General features: G+C 42.8%; 1 protein-coding gene across 1 annotated transcript in view; it reads right to left on the bottom strand.

Annotated features, from left to right (window-relative positions):
* Positions 1–13,341, bottom strand: part of N4BP1 (NEDD4 binding protein 1) — a 679,137-nt gene that overhangs the window by 424,589 nt on the left and 241,207 nt on the right. The window lies entirely within an intron of this gene.

Consider the following 13,341-nt stretch of genomic DNA (forward strand, 5'->3'; position numbering starts at 1 on the left):
GTGGATAAGACTGGAGGAAAGTGCCAGTAGATGAAAACAAACTATGAAGTAGCTGTTAAAAGTACAGAACAGAAGAGGAGGAGGAGACTGCAGAGGTTAGGTAAGGGCGCAATAACATCAGCAAAACAGTTACTGGCTTTAAGCGTAAAAAATCAGAGGACATCTAAAGATTTTTGACAGGTGTTTTGTGGGTGACCAAGGAGTAGGGACAAAATGTTTTAGTGAAATATGTCCAGTATGCTAACGGGGGACAACTATACACACTGATCGAAAGGGGGCCATTGCAGACAATTTTAGTGTTTAAATAATGAGTTATAGCTGTGAGGCACTGGTTGTATATTCTGCAACCTTGTAATATGCTGTTTACAGCTTGCTCAATGCAATGAAAAGAATATGGGTTATACTATGACCAAATAAGAATTTTAGAAGTAGCATTATAAGTACTAAAAAGGTTTTAGCACTACTGATCACACTGCACTTCCCCCCATTACAACAGACCACGTAATCTATCACAAAAAAGTTTCAATATGAAGATTCAAGTACAAGTCCAGTTCTACCAGCACAGAGAGGTATCCGGCCTGTATGGCTATGAGTCAAAAAGTGGAAAGATGCTTCTGCTTAAGAAGGGGATTACATAGGAAGGCTGGATAAGCTCAACATTTTCAGTACTTTGGGGGCCCAATTTTCTATTGATGGAATCAGCAAAGTAGGTTTGACTTGCACAGTAAATATACACCTCCTGTGTTTTTAGTTTTCCTTTCTGAGTAGAATACATTCAATCATGGTAAGGTAGCTTCACAGTCACTTATGTGTGGCTCTGACTGCACTTTAATGAGCAACCATCCAAGGCAACATGCTGCAACCTAGCATGAATCATGGTGGTGGAATTGCTACAAATACTGCAGAAATTTAGGTTAGACAATTTTATAGCTATGCAAGTAGTGTGTGGACAAGATGCCAATGAAATTAAATACTTTACTAGAAACAGATCAAGATCACAGTGAATAATTTCACATAATAGCTTATCAGAGCTTTTACAATAGTAGCTTACATTGCTGTTTTGGCAATCTTTGTGTAGCCTTAGAAGCAAATCCAAAAACCAGTACATTTCAGAAATGCTGTACAGATACTGACTTGCACTGCCATACTTGAGAGAATGGTATTTTTAAAGTGTTTGTATACCAGGATTTATTGATTATAGCACAGTGAGAGGTGGTGAAAAACTGTGGACTGCTGATTAGGATAACCGAGTGCATTACCATAGCTGATATTTATTGTTGTGGTACAAGCTACAATGCCAGCAGTACGAAAGTAAGAATAAAGTATAAGACGATGTGCAGAAAGTACAGTTGTGTACACTTACCATAAATGTAGACGTTCGAGTATATTCACTGCTGCAGTCATCATCTGTGGGTTTATCCCTGCTGTGGTAGCCTTTGGCCAGCCCGAATACCAGAGTTAATGTTTTTCTGTGTTGGCTGCTGTCGCTTGCTGCCTGATGTCAGGTTGTCAAGTGCTATAAAGGAAGGCAGCTGACGCCATTACATCAAGTTTTTCTTGCCCTAACCAGTCAAGAGGCCCAAGTAAATATGGTAAAGTGGTCATGGTGGCTGAAAGCCACCGTTAGAAACTTATGTCTCCCTAAAGAAATAAGATACAAGGGGGAAGGAGGGTGGGAAACCAGGAGTGCAACAGTGAATACACTCGAACATCTACATTTATGCTAAGTGTACACAACTGTACTATGTTCTTCGTGTTTCACTGTTGCAGTCATCACCTGTGGGAAGATTCCCAAAGCTGAGGGGTGGCAGGATTAGTAAGAGACCTAGGAATGAGTCAGCATGCCCTGCAGAACTGCAGAGGCAAACTCTGCCCTAGCCTTAAAAAAACAGAGGTAGGTGGTAATGCTTGGTAAAGGTATGGACAGAAGTCCAGGTGGCAGTTTCCAGGATGCCCATTGTGGGAACTCCTCTGAGCAATGCTGTGGAACTGGAAGCTGCCCTAGTGGAATGGGTTTGAATAGACTTGGGGGGGGGGTTCCCATGCAAACTGTAGCAGAAATGGATACAGTGTGATATCCATTTGGAAATGGCTTGTTTGGAAATGGGCTTCCCCCTCTGCCCCTGGGGCAAAGCTGACAAGTAGTTAGTCTGTTTTCCTGAAGGGTTTAATACGGTCCAGAAGCCATCTGTGCACGTCTAGTGAGTGTAGAATTCTTTCCCCCTTGTTTTGAGAGTTAGGGTGGGTAGATCTATGGCCTGGTTGAGAGTTACATTAGATACCACCTTGGGCATAAAGGAGAGATTAGTCCTCAGGGAGACTCTGTCTGCATGGAAGATGATGAAGGGCTCAATGGACATCAGTGTTCTGAAACCTTTCTGGCTGAGGTGATAGCTAGGAGAATAGCAGTCTTCCATGAGAGGTATCTTAGTTCTGCTGAAGCAGCAGGTTAAGGGTGGCAAAGTTAGTTTTTCCAAAACATAATTCAGGTCCCGGGCTGGAGTGGGTGGCCTTCTGGGAGGTCTGATATCAGAAGACCCTCTGAGGAATTGTGTTATCAAAGGATGGGAGAACAGGGGCTATTCTGTATCAAAATGAGCTGAAATGGCTGAGGCATGGATTTTAATAGAGGAGAAGGAGAGGCCACCGTTAAACAGCTCCATTAGGTAGTCCAGGATAAGAGGGATGGAAGGTTGTGAGGTATTGCCTCCTCTGGACTGGCTCCAGGAGCAGAATCTTTTCCATTTTCCTGCGTAAGATTTTCTGGTGCTGGGCCTTCTGGCCTCTGTGATGTCTAGGACCCGTTTGCTTAACAGGGGACCCTTTGTTTGCCTTTAAGATAGTTTAAGAGTCTACAAGTCTGGGTGCAGCACCCCCCCCCCAAAGTTAAGAGGTTTGAGATCAGGGGAAGCTGTCTGGCAAGCTGTAAGGTCAGGCAGCGTAGTTAGGGGTACCAATGTTGTCTGGGCCAATCTGGAGCAATGAGGATGGCCTTTGGTCTCTCCTCCCTTATTTTGATCAGTACCTTGGGAATAAGAGGCAGAGGAGGGAATCCGTACACAAAGAGGGTGTTCCAGGGGAAGGTCAAGGCATTCACCTTCCACACTAGGTAGTGATACTCCCTGGTACAGAATTTTTTCAGCTGATGGTTGGAATGCAAAGCAGAAAGGTCCACCTCCAGAGTCCCCCACACCTGAGTGATTTGTATAAAGATTTTTCTGTGGAGCTGCCATTCGTAGGGATTCAGTAAGTTTCTGCTTAAGTGGTCTGCCAGGGTGTTGTTGATCCCTGGTAGGTATTGCACTATCAGGTGTAGTCCCATGGAAGAGGCTGCCAGCCAAAGGTTCATGGCTAGCCTGTACAGAGGATAGGAGTGGGTCCCTCCCTGTTTGTTAATGTACCACATTACTGTGGTGTTGTCTGCTTTGATATGGAGAACCCCTGGCTTGAGACGGGGTTTGAAGGATGTCACAGCCTTTTATACTGCCATCATTTCCCTCTGGTTGATGTACAAGGGAAAGTGCTGGGCATCCCAAAGACCTTGGGTGCACCTGCCTTCTAGGGGAATGCCCCAAGCTATGTCAGAGGCATCGGTGGTAATGGTCTGCCCAGTTGGGTGGAGGGTGAAGCAAAGACCCTTGTTCTGGACACAGGCTCCTGCCCACCAGAGATACTCGTCCCTTATACAAGGGTTCAGAGGTAGAGAGGTCTCTAAGAGGTTCAGAGTGCTGACATCAAAGGTTCTTTAGGTACCAATGAAGTTTTCTCACATGAAGCCTGGCCAGAGGAATTAGAAGAATGCAAGATGCCATGTACCCCAAAGCTTGCAGGAACTTCTTCGCAGTGAGGTAAATTCTGGAAGCCAGCTGGGTAAAATAGAGAGACAGGAAGCTCTGTTTTTCTGGGGATAGGAAGGCCATTTGGGATGCTGTGTCCAGCAGTGCTCCCAAGAAAATGATCTTCCTGGAGGGTGTTTGCCTTGATTTCTTCTCACTGATGGTGTACCTTAAGGAGGTTAGAAGGGTTTTAACAAAAAGGAGGTCCTTGAGCTTTTCTTTGCAATCTGCCTGAATGAGGCAGTCGTCCAGATAAGGGTAAATTTGTATATTTTTCTGCCTGCAAAAGGCTATGGCCGGGGCTAAGCATTTGGTGAATACCCTGGGAGCAGCAGATAAGCCAAAGGGTAGCACAGAGAGCTGAAAGTGGTGTGAGCCTGCTCTAAAACAAAGGAATTTCCTGCAGGATTTCCTTATGGGGATGTGGAAGTAGGCATCTTTTAGATCTAGGGCAACTAACCAGCATTTTTTGTCAGCATGGGCAGCAGCTGCTGCAAAGTTATCATTTTAAATCTGGGGACCACCAGGAAGGTGTTCAGAAAGGATAAATCCAGAATGGGGTGCCAAGTGCCATCTTTTCTGGGAACAAGGAATAGTCTGGAATAAAAGCCTTTGCCTGTTTGATCTGAGGGAACAGGTTCTACTGCCCCTTGAGATATGACAGTTTGGACTTTGTTTCAACGCCTCTGTCTACTGATTTGGAGGCAAGTGTGGGTACCCTCTTGGAATTGGGAGCTCGTTGACGGAGAATTTGTATCCCTCAGAAATTATCTTTAAGACCCACTGGTCCTTTGTTACTGAAAGCCAATTTTCTTTGCAGAGGGAGAGCCTTCCTCCTAGTTTTTGGTGAGTGAAAAGAGGGCAGAGGGAGAGGGAGTCATTGAGAGTTTTGCCATAGAGGGATGGCTTAGAACTCCCTGCCTTTGGAGTGGAAGTGGTCCACTGTTTGGTTCTCTGCTGTCCCTGGGATAGAAGTCTGGGTGGTCTGTCCCTGCGGGGCTTACCTTGCCCCTGTCTGCTAGGTGCAGGAAAGGACCAGTATTTTTTTTTTTGAAAGTTGAGGGAAAATTCCTACTGAACCTAAGTGGTTGTACCTGAAGGAAATATTTTACTGTTTGCATATATTTTGCTTTGTCTTACATCTTTTTAAGCACCTCTTCTGCTTTTTCTCCAAACAAGCTGTCCTTATCCAAGGGTGCATCAAGTAATTTAGATTTGACATGATCAGGGAGAGGTTGTTCCTTCAACCATGCATGTCTCCTAATGACAGATCCTGACACTGCTGCCCTGCTTGAGGCTTCTAGGGCGTCATATCCACAGTTAATGAGTGCTTAGCCACTTGACAAGTAGAGTGCTGTAAATCTAACTTTCGAATTGGCAGAGTCTGGAAAGGTTGAAATCTTGTGTGTTAATAGTTCCAAAGTGTGTTGTTGATATTTTAACATGTGGAGCTGACTGTTGAGTACTCTGATAGCTAAGGTTGCAGAGGTGTATACTTTTTTACCCAATCTGTCCAGAGCTCTGGAGTCCTTTTCAGAAGGAGTAGGATTCTTTGCAGAACTAACCTTAGCTCCTTTTGGACCCGGTTTAATGACTAGGTCTGCAGCAGGATTTCTGTACAGGTATTTGTGAGAATCCAGTGCTCTGTAATACCTGTCAGGTTTTCTGTGAGTAGGTGTGAGGGCATCAGGAATTGAGCTGGACTCATGGAAGACACCATCAACCACCTCTAAGATTGGAGGGATGGCCAAGGGTCTGTGCTGGGGCTGGTCTAGAAACTCTCTTAGTATTTTCTTAGGCTGAGGGAAGTCCTAGGATTCCCAATGGAAATGTTCCCGGAGAGTGTGAAGGGTTTCTACAAAGGAAAGCTCTTCTGGTGGGGAGACAGAAGGAATGGATTCCTCTGCATCCGAATCCTCATAAGCAGTAAGAGGTGGCTGTTCCTCTTCAAAATCTGAATAATCAGACTCTCAGAATCCTGTTCTGTCAGTATTTCAGGGGAAGGGTCTCTTTTCCTTTTAGAAGGTGCGGCTTGACTACCCCTGACAAGGGTGACAAGATCCTCCACCATTTTAAGCATTTGAGCTTGGGGTGGTGGAGCAGGAGTAAAATGGTGGTTAGAGGTAGTTTTCCTAAGAGTAGCCTTGCCTCTAAGCCTAAGAGTATCCATCGGTCTGATAGAAATGGTAGTTGGAGGAGAAGACGTCTGTTTTTGCCTAGATTCGGTAGTGCGAAAAACCTCCATAGAAGCTGGTGCCTGTGTCAGGGCTCTGGACCAAACCAAAGGCTCAGAAGGCAAAGAATATTTCTGCGGCATACTGGACTCCAAAAGGGTCACAGTAGAGACCTGCGAAGGTATCTAATCGGGCATCAGGGGCTGCGAAGGCACCTCACTGAATTCCGGAGAACTGACAACCTGCTTAGCGGTAGAGTCATCAGAAGGCTTAGCCTTGTGTGGTCTGTCTCTATCTTTATCCTTACATTTTTTTCGGAATGTCTCCGGATTGTTGGCTGATGGACGCCATTTCGGAATGCAAAGACAGAAGACGAAAATAACTGGCTACAAAAAGAGCGCTACGACAAATGGTTTTCATGTTAAAGTGGGCACAGAACCAGCAACGGGAGACATCATGGTCTGGGGTTAAACAAGCGAGTAAGGAGGTGCAAGGTATGAAAAGGTACTTGTTGATATTTATGGATATAGTTTATCCTGGAGTTGACCAATAACACTGCCACATTTTTGCTAGGAAGTCCTTCAGAATAGTTTTAAAGGACTAGAGAGAGGGTACTGACCCTGACGGATACAGGTAAGTAGTTCCAAGCCTTAGCAGCATGGTACAAGTACAGACCATGCCCAGCAGATTGCATAAGTGTGTGGACAGACAGGAGCATTTGGTAACTGGGAACAAAGTTGTGTAGAATGGTACTTAGTGCTGGACATGCAAATGGATGCTTAATAATTTTACAGGTGGTAAGAAGCTGTGTAAATGTTAGCTGACTGGAAAGTTCTGACTAATTTAAATTTTTTAATGCTATACAGTGATGGGATCTGAAAGGGGTATTTGTTGCAAATGTAGACACTTTATTATAGCATTGCTCAAGTCATGATTTTTCTGATGCCTGGTTAGTAAGGATGGGAGCACCATAAAGTACTGAGGGTAGGAGGTAAGCAGTGCCAAGTGTAGTAGTGTATTTAAATTTTTACTGATATAAGGGTATGATTGGTTAAATTGTGTGTGATGTCATCTTTACAGATTATTTAAATTGGTTTAATGGCATGTGTATTTCATGATGAAGTTATAAAAGTAAAAAAGAACAAAAGCACTTAATATACCCAGTATGGTGATTTTTCAGCACCTGTGATTTCTGATTTACTTTTATTTAGCAAGTGTAGTTTTAATTGCGTTGGTGAGAACGATTTTGGCTCTGTAAAGCATACCTAGTTTTGGTGTGTTTTTTAAAGCAATTTTGTATATGCAGGTTGACTTATCACCCACTCTATCATCCCTAATAATTTGCTATGAGAAGTGACTTAGATGACTGTATTTTTGAGAAAGGATTTTATTTATTCTTTTTTTGAGAGGGGGACTTGGGGGAAAACAGTATCAGCTTTTTTGGGGGGGGGGGTCGAGCATGAGTTGCGAGTTAAAAAGCCATGTTTCAGTGGTCGTTAAAACGTCCTGAGTATTTTTGGAGATGTGTCAGGTTATCTGATATGCGTGGGTGTAAGGAGAAGTCTGTGTATTGAATTAAGGTGGCCTGATGTTGTGATGTGTGGAGAGTGATGATGAGAATGTTAAAGGGGAGGGGACCAAGGTTTGAGCCTTGTGATACACCAGTGGTGACTGGGAGAGAGGATTGCCATGTTACTGACTGATACTCAACCAGAAATTAGTCACTTGCTTTCAGCATTTCATTTTTATTTAAGTGTTCTTGGAACATTATGTCCAGTTTAAATTTAACTGCTCAGTTTGGTTATGATTACTGTTTAGGAAAAAAATTACTGCATGAACAAGATTTTTTTTTTTAACTACCAATTTTCTGAATAACTTTGGAAAATGTACTTTAAATTGAGGAAAACAATACTGGACATGACAATGAGGAAAATGAAGCACCAAGGAGGTACTTTCTCTTTAAAGAAAAAAAAAACGACTTCTGAATAGTTTTTGTTTTTGCTGGTGCTCGTCAGGGACTACTTCAGTGTCTTAACACCAGTAGTAAATATGCCCTAATGACTAATGTGGTGCAGTCATGTCTGACTTTTCTACATCTTAATATAGTGAGGATCTTGCTGACCTTCATTCCCTTTTGCAAAAGCTGCATGCAACAGTCAAGTTAACACACGAGTGACATTAGCGATACAGCACATCAGTCACAAAAGCTGTTACACCTAGGGCTGGAAAAATATTAGTTCCAGTAAAGACATAACAATGAACTTCCAAGAAGCACTTCTGAGTGCTTAAGCATAAATGTACACATATGAACAAGAATTACCCATGCACAAAGTAAGGCTGAGTGACATGCTCACTAAACAGTAAATCTTACACACAGACTCTTGCAGCATATAAACAATGTACTTTCCTGCTTTCTCAACCACAGTTCTGGCAATTAGCAAAGCAAGTTAAAAGTAGGGTGCTGCTATAACAGGTATTAATTACCCTGTACTCGTGTATTTGAGTCCCTTAACTGTCAAATGCGAACAGACACTGAGAAACTAATTTACATAGACAGTGCTCCAAGTTCACCCCAAAAAGGGGAGAACTGTAAAAGGATTTTTATGTACTTGTTAACCAGGTAAGCATATCAGTCAGTCTTTACTACCCTAACGGGTTGTGGCTGACCAAGTTGTGGACGACTACAAACTAGGTGCACAATTACTGAATCCCCAAATGTAGTCAGTATACTCCAGGAGGGTCACACGCAGACCGACTGGTGTCTTTAGTCACGGTCTCAAACTGAATGCAAAGAAATGCATTATCATTCCCTTCGGCAAAAAACAATGTCAACTCACACTATCAAAACAACAATACCAAAGTACCTATAAAGTGGTAAGGAATCTGGGATCAAAAGTTGACTGTGACCTTAACTTTGACCACTATGTGTCTACTGTAGTAAGGAAGGCTTTCTACATAGCACACTTGATTAGTAAAGGCATCACCGTAAGAGCAAAGGAGGTTATAACCCATTTTGGGCACTAATCAGGCCAATAACTGAGTACCTGAAACGTAGAGCAAAGCAACTCTGCTAACCAGGAAAACTTACTGGAAACAAGTTCCATTATCATGTACCGTACAAAGCACCTGCAGCAACTGGAGGGTCCTCAGAGGTTTCTAACAAAGGAGACCAAGGGACTCCAGCATGTGCCTAACACAGACCGACTAAAGCCCCTGTTACAATACTCTCTATTGTACAGACTTCTTAGAGAAAGACAGGCTTACAGGGCAATCTCAGACCCAAACCTAATGAACTTGGTGCACATCCGTAAATCAAACGGGACTAGAGCTACCCTTTCCAGGGACTGAAATATGGTCTGCGACTTAAACAGGATATGGTGGAGATTTGTCTCCCAGAGACTGACATCTTTGGAATAGGCTACGAGCACCACTATGAAACTGTTCAAAACGAACCTGGACGAGTGGATGAGGCACTGTAAATTCTTATGGGGACAGCAACCACAACCCTCCTGTACATGGACAGTCATTACTAAATGCAATCCTTTGATTGCTATTGACAAGCATATATATGGTATTACATTGGGTTGAAACAGCTAGGCTTGAAATGACCTCCAAGTCAATAGCCTAGTAAACTCCTACAATCCTGTGATCCTATGTGAACCTTGCTACATCTGTATTCATCTCCAAGTAGGTTGCACTGACAAGCAAGACTGTACCCTCAAGCAGGTTCACTGAGAAAGAACAGCATACATGTACACGGAGTAGGTGAAATGACATGCAAGAGTCTACTCTTCACACTATCAAGAGTTGTTCTGAGTCAGTTTCATTACCCTTTCTTTAAATAAAAAATGTTTAAATGATTGGTTAAAAGCTTAAGATGGAGACAGTGAAGAATCCAAATGAACAAATGGGGGGAGATGTACATCCACAACAAAGAATATACATTTTTTACCGCATCATTTGATTTGCAAAAATAAATTTCTTTGACAGGTGCTATGGCTGGATTATTCAGTCTTCCAGTCTGAAAGTTCCAGTTCTTGGAGACATCCATGGTGCTATGGTATTAGCTAAGGATTAGCTAAAACTGAAACACTAAGCAATGTCAAGCCAAAAATGCCCAACTCCAAAGCCACAACAGAGGAGGTTGCCTGGGAAAGGAGCGCCACAGACACTAGTGGTGCAGAAACCAGGTCTGCCAGGAGCAGACCAAGAAAGCCATGGGGGAATGTTACACTCACGGAAGCAAACAAGACAGACACTGGGATGAGCAGACAAAGGGTCCAGTGATATCACGGGACCAACCCCTCCACAACCACAAGAAGGACACCCCCACCACCAGAAGAAGGGGACTGAATGTTGCTCACTCTCCATGGTTGTAGAGAATGAACCAGCAAAGTCCAGCCAACTGGGATATCTAAACATTGCTGAGACATGTGTGATCACATGCCTGTAGTCTGAGCTTTGAATACTGTGGTTTGCTTGGTCATACTGTGATGCTGTGCTGGTTTCTACAACAAGCTGGCAGTGCACTTTTGTTGTTTCCCCCCCTTTTTTCCCACTCTAGTGTGACCATGGCATTGCTATACAATAACCTGACAGGTTTGGGGGTAGGGGGCCAAGTGCCTATATGTGGGTTGCAGGGGCCTTCCCAGTAAAAAAAAAAAAACAAAAAAACTTTGTGCTTTTTTTTTTGCATGTTTGTTTTTTGAGTGGCATTTTCCACAGTTTAATATTTAGAAAACCATAATTCATATTCTAGTGATTCGGTCAAACATAGGGAAACACAACCAATCCCACTATCACCCCCTCAGGCTGGAGAACTCACCAAGAGGAAACAGCACTATTGGAAGTAAACAGAAAGAAGCCCCTCCCCCCAATCCACCTGTTCCCATTCACCACTGGAAACTGAATGAAAAAAAAGCTAAGCAGAGAGACAAACTAATTTCCCAAACAGATGGAAAAGGTAGAAGCACCAGTGACACAGGACACCCCTCTTCTAGTTCTGAAGCACAGGGACATTCTGAAGAGGTAGAGCTAACAGGAATGGAAGCACCTTAACTTGAGATCTCATGCCACAGAACCAGCGTGAACCCACTGCTGACAGGCACATCTGTCTATCGGGAAGATCAAGATCCTAAGATAGGAGTACATCTCCAAAAAACAGTTAATAGCCCACACCAACTGGTCAGTGAGAGTTGTCATCATACCTTTCAACCTGGAATCATCAAAAATCTGGACAAAGACCCATGAAAAGTAGGTACAATTGGTGAAAAATCTGTATGCTGATTAACATAAAATTGACATACATAGTTATGTAACCCCACTGTAGAACAACTTTTAACCGCAAACTGAACAGACAAAAATATTAAACACAAAATATAACTGGAACGCCAACACAGGTTCCATTATCCCTAAAACCCTGAACAAGATACAGTGGGTTTTGAAAAATGAGTGAATTAATAAATGAATGCATGAATGGCATATCTGCATGCAAAATAAACGAATAAATAAATAATATGGTTACATGCATTTTGCAAAAATATAAAAGAAAACACATACCATTACATGGTCTCAAAATTACTTTTGGAAAGTTATTTTTTATGGGAAGATAGACCATCACATTCTATCAACTCCAGTGTATGTCACAGTATTCAAGTGGGACTGATTTTGGGAAAAGCCGAAAGAAGAACAGTGGCACAATATACGCACACAGGTTACTAAGTCAAACCCATGTTATCTGGCTGAACAATTCTGTTCACTGCTTCTTTCCTTGATCCTTTCAAGCACTTTAAGCTACATTAAGGGTGCTAAGCCTTTTCATTCACCATGTTTACATTTTTGGCATTTTAGTTCAGTCATGCACTGATCATGTTTTTCTTTAGAATGCTAAAAGTACAGTTTTGTACCTACCATAAATGTAGATGTTCGAAGATCCACATTGCTGCAGTCCTTACACTTGGGGTAGTCCGCTGTCCTCGGTCGGCCCGAATATCAAAGTATAAGGCTGACGTCGGTCAAGGCGCATTTGACTGACATCAGGACGTCAGGGTACAAATGCGCATGACCGACGTCATATCCTCAGTCTTTTCTTGCCCCAGATGTCAGAAGACCCTAAAAATAAAGGTCAAAACCAAAAGACAGCAAACAAACAACCAACCATCCTAGCACTAAAAATATGTACAATATATACAATATATACAATATATTGACAACCCAACCCACACAACCACCTCTAACTACAGAGGGGAAGGAGGGAGGGTAAATTGGACTGCAGCAATGTGGATCTTCGAACATCTACATTTATGGTAGGTACAAAACTGTACTATGTTCTTCATCTCACATTGCTGCAGTCCTTACACTTGGGTAGAATCCCAAAGCAGAGGTAAGGGAGGATGGCCAAACTATAAGGAAGCAGGAGCTGCCAAAATGCCCTGCAAAACAGCAGTGGCAAAACCAGCCCTGGATTTAGAGTAAAGTGGTAGGTGATAATGCCTAGAGAAAGTATGCACTGAACTCCAAGTAGCTGCCTCCAAAATATCCTTAGTTGCCACCCCCCTCAAAAAAGCTGTCGAAGTGGCAGTAGCCCTAGTGAAATGAGGCCTAATCCCAGCTGGAATCTCCTTGCCATGATGGGAATAACAGAAAGCAATGCAAAACCCAATCCACTTAGAAATAGTTTGTTTTGACACAGGCTTGCCCTGAGAACTCAAAGCAAAAGAAACAAATAACTGCTGAGACTGCCTGAACCCTTTAGTTCTGTCCAAATAATATCGCAACTACCTATGAACATCTAAAGTGTGCAAAATCTTTTCCCCTTTATTTTGGGGATTTGCATAAAAAGTAGGCAAATGAATAGTTTGGTTTAAAGCCACACTAGAAACCACTTTAGGCATAAAGGAAGGATTAGTACGTAAAGATACCCTATCCTTATGGAAAATGAAGAAAGGCTCAACCGCCATAAGGGCCTGCAACTCAGAAACCCTTCTTGCAGAGGTAATAGCCAACAAAAAAGCAGTCTTCCATGATAAAAACTTTAATTCAGTAGTAGCTGCAGGCTCAAAAGGTTGTAGAGTGAGTTTCTCCAACACAAAATTGAGATCCCAAGCAGGAGTAGGAGCTCTTCGTGGGGTCTTATATTCTTTGCCCCTCTAAGAAATTGCTTGAAGATAGGATGCCAAAACAATGGTCGGTAACAATCATACTGAGCGAAATTGCTGCAGCATGAACCTTAATAGAAGAGAAGGACAAACCTTTGTCCAGTAACTCAGTAAGATATTGAAGAGCCACACTTAAATTAGGCTCAGAAACATCAAAATCCTTTGCTGCACTCC

This window comes from Protopterus annectens, chromosome 8.part1, assembly GCF_019279795.1.
Source record: "Protopterus annectens isolate FY-2018-M chromosome 8.part1, PAN1.0, whole genome shotgun sequence".
Classification (NCBI taxonomy): domain Eukaryota; kingdom Metazoa; phylum Chordata; order Ceratodontiformes; family Protopteridae; genus Protopterus; species Protopterus annectens.